We start from the raw sequence: 6,000 nt of genomic DNA, 5'->3' as shown, positions 1-6,000 counted from the left end.
TCCCTGAGCCGGCCATTTGACCATGGATAGACGCAAGGCCGTCACTGATTCATAGATACAGAAATATTCCTTATCACTGCAGTTGTTAAATAATTTGCAGACTCCAGATCGGTATAACAGATCCCTGGCTGAATTCGGATGGAGAACCCTCAGTTCAGCCTCATCGTAAACTTCCACTCTCCTTGTCAGAGGGCCCCGACCAATGCAAGAGACTCTCTGGCGTTTGGAATGCCGTCCCTCTCCTGTTCAGAAATCGTTACCCAGGCCGAATCGGGGCCTTTTGCCGATACAGGATCCTCTGTTAAGCACTGTGGGCCCCTGACCTAGAAAGGGCCCTTATTCCTTCAGGGGATCCCGGCCAAAGCAAATCGCGCGTCCCGGCCTTGCCCCTGCTCGGCAGGTGGGCCTAAGGGCTCAGACCGAAACAAAGCCGACTGCTCGGTTGGTGGTCTCTGATCGAAAAGAGGCCCGCTTTGTCCCCGGTGCCCCCAATCGGTGTAAGAGCCCTCTCACTGGCATCCCATGGGCCGGCCCTGCGAGCCGGGCTACTTAACGCAACCTACAGCCAACACGTGGTGTTCTGCAGTGGGGCACGATCGTCGGTGTCAAGGGGCCCATCGATCTCCTCTTCAGGCCCCTTCGAACACTGTCCTAGGCCGACTTTGCGTTCTTTGCCAACGCAGGACCCGTGTCAGGCACGTGTCCCCTGACTGGCACAGGAGCCACGGCCAGGCGTGTGCCTGAGTCTTGGCAAAAAGCGGGACAGGGCTGACAAAGGCCCCCTGATAGTGAAAGACGCCAAATAAAAACGAAGAAGTCTCCGGAAAAGATCCATTTTTTATAAGGACACGCGCCCATTTCCCATTTTTAATTTTTCCTTCTTTAACTGGAATAGAAGCCAGAAGCCACAGCCAGATAAATTCTATCGGCACTGCATAATCAATGAAGTGAAGAAACCATGCGTTGAACAATTGCGTGAAGTAAATCGCCGCCCCCCCCCCCCCCCCCCCATTTTGCAGTGGTCCGGTAAATTCTTTTTGAAGTGATCGAGCTCAGAAGCTCCACCAGCATTTTATCTGGATTCTACAGGGGTATTACGGACCCCGAGAAAGAAGATTGTCAATCGAAATTGGTCAACAATTTGTGTTAACATGGCCAAGCCATGTTTGCCTGAAAATGTTCAACATTCAATCAGAATCAGTTAGAGACGCAACTTATGTAACGTAGCTTCCAACCTCCGCGCTCGCAAACCTTAGCAGCTAGGACCTCGACGTCAGGCGTTGCAGTCTTCATAGGCCGCGCGGCATCGACCCCGTGACTAATATTACCCCGTGGTCAATGAGTGGGCGAAAATGATGACGCATCTGAAAAGCGCCTTTGAACACTTCATGACAACAAATCGTACATGTAGAAGATAGCCCGTGCGTACATTTTACCCACGCGATTTTTAGATTGGTGATAATCACGGACCAGGCTTCACAGCACCGTGAAGTGGCGCCGGAATCTGGTGGTGGAACTGGAGGAGTATATGTTTTTTTGTGCTGCTTTGGCAGATTATCTGTCCAGGGGAAAATCTTATAGTTGAAAAGATACGCCCAGTCTACTCCTTGAGCGGTGCGACTTAATTTGAAAGACATTCAGAACCGTTACTTCACGGTGGTCGTTCTCGCGCGTTCAGTGCCCGCTGTATGGCGTTACTTGCATTGGTTAACGTCGTTCGGTTTTTCAGAGTACCCAGAACATCGTTGTCCCTGCTCCCGAGGTTTCGGACGCGCAGGCTCAAACCTTTTAGTGTAATTGGTTTGGCTGATGAACTCTGCGCACAAAGTTATTGCTCTCAGGCGAACATGGGATGATCTCACTCGTTTTGAACTCGTTCCGATCCACTCTGTTGAACACTAATGAGGCCCTCAATATTGTTCCGGGCAGGCGTCCCCATGAGTAGAACACTAGAGGGTACATATTGTTCCCGGTCAAGGGCTGAAGGGCCATTCCGTTCCAACGTGGAGTGCCTTCCGCCTGCCATTCTTGCGACACAGTGTGGGGTCCCTTGGTCGATTCGGGGGCCCTTAGAGGAATAATCATATCACATTGGTCTCCCCCCCCTGTCCTGTCGCGGGAGATCTTCTGACCCGCGCAGTTGGCCCCTCATTGACGCAGGAACCCTCACTGACGCAACAACATCCCTGATCGCTGCAGGTGGTTCAATAATCGACACATAGACACCAGTTCGGCTTAACGGGCCCATGCTAGAAATGGGTTGTAGGGCCCACCGTTCGGTGCTGGGGACCCTGGCTGGCACAGGACCCTTCCATTGTCTCAATGTGAGCACCCATCATGTGCTCGCATGTTTACTTTCATTATCCGAAGGCCCGATCAACGCAGAGGCCCTCTGTCATTCGGGGTCCTGCCCCGTCCCTGTTGAGCAAATGTTCCCCGGACCGACTTTGGGCGACTTGCCACCACAGGATTCCTGTTAGGCACTGCAGGTCCCCGACCGACACCCCCAGATATCAGACGCCTGAATCATGCAAATCTCAGCCTCATCCATGGCTCGTGCTTGAGAAATGGGTTCCCAAGGCTCAGACGACACGCAGCCGACTGTCCGGTGTTGGTGATCTCTGGCCGAAACAGAGGCCGCACTGTCCCAGCGGTTCCCAATCGATGCAAGAGGCCCTCTGACCGACATTTGGGGTCACGGCTTTACAGACAGAAAGGCATCCTTAATGTAACAAACGACCGGTCCTTTGGGGCCGTGACCTCACCTCAAAAGGACGATGGGCCTTTCAATCGGTCCTTGATCTTTGGTCCCTGGGGCCATTCAAGCAAAGCCCGTGAGCAACTCGGGGCCACAACCAGCATATGACTCTTTGTTAGGCGCTGTGAGTCCCTCACCGACACAGGGGCCTAAGCCATTGTTTCAGGGGCCGAAACCACTGCAAATCGTGGCCCCTAACCCTCCTTTTGCTGAGAAATGTTCCCCCAGAGTTCAGACTGACAGGGAGCCAACCGTTCGGCGGTCGTGATCTCTGGCCGACTGAGACACTCCCCCCCCTGGGGGGGGGGGGTCCTCAAACGGTAGAGGGAGGGGAGGGGGTCATAGGGGGCACGTACCCCTATGACCCCTTGCCTGCGGTACTGGCCCCGGCCAATGTAAATCGCGGGCCGTAATCTTGTCCCTGCCTGGGAAATAGGTCCTCAGTCCCACACCTAACGCGTGAGTAATCCGGTGGCGAATCTGTCGCGCATCACGCTCGTTAGGCCTCCTCCACAGCGTCGTAGTTTCGCAAAATAGGAAGGATGGGGCTGAGTGGGGAAAACCTAGCCCAAAATACACTAGAGACTGTTTCTGGAGTTGGCCCCTTTGATCCCAGCGTTATGATGTTTAAGCCCGCCCCCCACCCCCTTGAATAGGGAATACAATCCAGCTGTTATGCGTGTCCTCAACCTGCCTCAAAGGAAGATATTGTCGTAGGGCATCATTATCATGTACCTTGACGGCGATTGTCGAAACCAAGTTTCGGGAATCAACGTAGGATAGATGTGATGTGACTTCGAACGTTGTTGCACGGGGAGAAAAGGGGTTAAGTTGATGTGCGCGGCTCTTAAAGGCTGCCATCGAAACCCCCGGCTGGTAGCGGCAAGGCGAGGTGTAGGCTGTAGCGAAGCACTCATGTTTGCATGTAAGACGTGGGTAGTGCTACTTTGGTGGTCATTGTTGGACGATTATCGCTATGGGTTTAGCCGGCTGGTGTTGACCGTGGGGTCTGCGTACCTTTCCATTAAATATTCATGCCAGAATGAAGGTCAGCATACCTCAATGGCTCTTCCGAGCATAGACAACTGTCATCTTGGTCAGGCTTTTGGGCATATTTATTCCACCAGTTTGTTTTCGCGTTCCAGTAGCACGTTGTGGCGAATTGACCCAGCTTTCTGCAATGCGTAGAACTCATAGCATCGTTGAATAATGCCAAAACGCTCAGACCATAGCACAAAATGCAGACCAGTGCCCATAAGCCGTATCAAGAGTGTCATTACGTGCATCTAGCATGTAGGAAGAACAGAAAATACTCAAGTAGTTATGACGGTACGAGAGCAAAGCTTTAAATGTGGTTACCTCAGTCGGCATCACTCAACTGAACGTGAGATCGCATTCTCATTTTATTTGTTCTTTCTAGCTTAACGCAATGCCTAAAAGGTTGGGGGAGTCACCCGGGGAAGAATTGGCATTGGGTAGAACAATGGTCCACCCAAAACAGTACAAATCGACACTTGTGTCCCAGTTGTCTGATCAGTTATTGTTTTGGACAGCGGGATTCGGTAATTCCTATTAACAGTGGCCTAGTATTAAAGAACGAAATGTAGTAAACTGAGCAGTATAAAAAGGACCAAACAGATCTTTTTTCTGCCAATCAGTTTTAAATAAGCTTGATCTTCTCTTTTCGTGGTTCACTGTCATTATTTTCGGCTGTCTTTCCATCATCAAAATTTCGATGCCCACAAACAAAAAGTTCGTGAAACTAGCCGCAACTTTCAAAAAGGGACATAAGCTGCGCTTTGGCGACAAACATCACCAATGGAGATAATCTGCATCGGAATTCGTTGGAATCACGGCTGCTCGATCAGTTTGCACCGCTCCAGACAATGGTCTGAGACTCCACAATCTGCTGCTGGACGATCGACGGTGAGTGGTCCGATCGAATATAGAATAGCACTGTTGAGAGTTAAGAGCTTCTGGCAGGTGTCTGATTGATGAAGTACCTCCCTTAAATCTGCGTGCTTTACATCCATTCGAAAGCTCTCCTTTCTCAGCATGCAAGTTATCCATGATGTGAATGCCAGCCAAAAAACGCTGGCGGCCTTGAACATGTATGTTGTTGTGACAGAATTATGTTCATAATTTCACCACCACGTGTGCAGCATACCTCAGTGCTCCCAGCTAGGTGAGAGACTACCACAAATTTGAGAGCATGCGGTGGTAATACCAAAATGAAATAAGGCTCATGCTGCATGGCTGCCTAATGGTTCAAAGATTAGATGGAGATTGTCACAATAATACTGGTGAATTTTCTTACCCCCTGAATGATTCCAGTGTAGTGTTCACATTTTGGGTGACAACACTTGTTTATTTGTGGTAGAACCCAGTTGATTATGGTTATTGTTTTCAGGGATACATAGGAGAAGAAAATATCACTAATACCTTTGCATATAGCTGCTGAGCTGCATCACCTTGAAAAGTGGCACCATGGATGAGATGATTTACTTCCTTGTGTGAGTAGTAGTGGCATATGTGCATAGTAAGTCATGATTAGTTGGACATGCTTGACGAAACCAACTAACTACAGGTCTCAACAGTCAGGCAGTTGCTGTGTGACCAATCACAGTTGTCCCCCAAAAACTGGCAGTGGGAGTAGTTTTCTGGTATTTTGATGTGCAATGAGGGTGTGAAACAACATGAGGTATAGAAGTCTTTTTGATGAGACAATTCTGGGCACAAACAACCACTGTTCACATAGCCTTGAAGCCTCATCACTTCTAACACTAGTGCAACAGATCAAAGGTTGCTTGTCTGATACAGTTTATTCAGTAAGTAACACACCAAACATTTTCAGGTGGTGAACATCCCAGGCTCCCGACATGCAAGCATGAATGTGGTTCTTGGCTGTGACAACAATGCTGTCCTTCATGCGGTCGACTATGGAGCCAAAACTGGAGCCATGGAGAAGTCTGGTAATTCATTGTATTTGAATGGACTTAGACATGTTACTAAGCATGCATCTAGTGAATATTCCACAAGAGCATTGGATATGCCTTTTACAGCATCTGTTAAGCCCCATTCTTCTGTGAGTTAGTTCTCTGCATATTGTAGCATAGATGTGTTACCAAGTCTGCATTCATTTAACCTTCTGCATGATGATTGGATATGTCTTGTAAGGTGTTAAACAGACAGGTGTGGAGGATCAATTTGACCCTGAATATTTTAAAAATAACTCTTGAATG

The 6,000-nt window shown here is 49.4% G+C and overlaps 1 protein-coding gene across 2 annotated transcripts in view; it reads left to right on the top strand.

Annotated features, from left to right (window-relative positions):
- The window catches only part of LOC119101915 (nuclear pore complex protein Nup85-like), a 41,474-nt gene that overhangs the window by 23,842 nt on the left and 11,632 nt on the right, over positions 1 to 6,000 (top strand). Inside the window, exons 1-2 of one of the 2 annotated variants that reach the window (XM_037225304.1) lie at positions 5,253 to 5,271; positions 5,613 to 5,730. The gene's annotated coding sequence lies outside the window, so the exon portion shown is untranslated. Of the gene's footprint in view, positions 1 to 5,252; positions 5,272 to 5,612; positions 5,731 to 6,000 lie in introns of those variants that run through there. The other variant, XM_037225305.1, reaches the window with a different exon arrangement.

Source organism: Pollicipes pollicipes, unplaced genomic scaffold, assembly GCF_011947565.3.
Source record: "Pollicipes pollicipes isolate AB1234 unplaced genomic scaffold, Ppol_2.1 Scaffold_4947;HRSCAF=5844_pilon_pilon_pilon, whole genome shotgun sequence".
Classification (NCBI taxonomy): Eukaryota; Metazoa; Arthropoda; class Thecostraca; order Pollicipedomorpha; family Pollicipedidae; genus Pollicipes; species Pollicipes pollicipes.
This window is presented reverse-complemented; position numbering and strand designations above follow the sequence as displayed.